This window comes from Mus caroli, unplaced genomic scaffold (genome assembly GCF_978045245.1).
Source record: "Mus caroli unplaced genomic scaffold, Mus_caroli_1 scaffold_3, whole genome shotgun sequence".
Lineage (NCBI taxonomy): Eukaryota > Metazoa > Chordata > Mammalia > Rodentia > Muridae > Mus > Mus caroli.
This window is the reverse complement of record NW_028227258.1, coordinates 100,881,533-100,882,225: the sequence shown is the minus strand read 5'-3', so window position 1 is coordinate 100,882,225 and position 693 is coordinate 100,881,533. Positions and strand designations below refer to the sequence as shown.

The 693-nt window shown below is 38.8% G+C and overlaps 1 pseudogene; it reads left to right on the top strand.

Moving 5' to 3' along the window:
• Positions 1-334: 334 nt before the first annotated feature.
• Positions 335-401, top strand: LOC115030703 (U7 small nuclear RNA; annotated as a pseudogene).
• The last annotated feature ends 292 nt before the right edge of the window (positions 402-693 follow it).

Below are 693 nucleotides of genomic sequence, written 5' to 3'. Positions count from 1 at the left end.
AGGTAGATAATTACTGAGTTCAAGGTCAGCCTGGGACAGAGATGATTTAGGCCCAGGCAAGGTCAGAATGGAAACTTAAAGGCAAGGTCCAACCAGCTATCTTATTATCTTGTACTTGTGCTTGCTGTCTCAAGGGGCTGAGGCCATGGGATGCTGATTCATAGGATATCCAAAAGGGAACCTGTAGTAAATGACTGTATTGATATGTGATTTAAAAATTGGGCTTTTGGTCTGAGGTGAGCTGGCAATGAACCATAGCAATTCATTTTTAGATTTGTGTGTGTGTGTGTGTGTGTGTGTGTGTGTGTAAGTAAGCTGTCTGGCAATCTCTGGAGAGTGAACACAGCTCTTCAAGAATTTTTTTTTCTAACAGGATTTCTGACCTTGGTCGGAAATCCCAAGAATTACTTAGAGAGCTAGCATAGCTCTTATTGAATGTTTTCTGGCTTTCTGATTTTGATCAGAAAACTGAAAAATTGCTTTTAGAATTTTTCTAACAGGATTTCTGACTTGATTGGAAAATCCAAGATTTTTTTTTTTAATAGCAGCTTTTCTGACCTTTGTCAGAAAAAACCCATGAACTATACAGAGAGCTTTTAGAATTTTTACTAGCAGAGACAGCTGTCTCGAGCAGAAAGCTGTCTTCAACGAGAGAGTTTTTAGAGTAGAAAGAAGAAATTGTGTCCAGCAGAG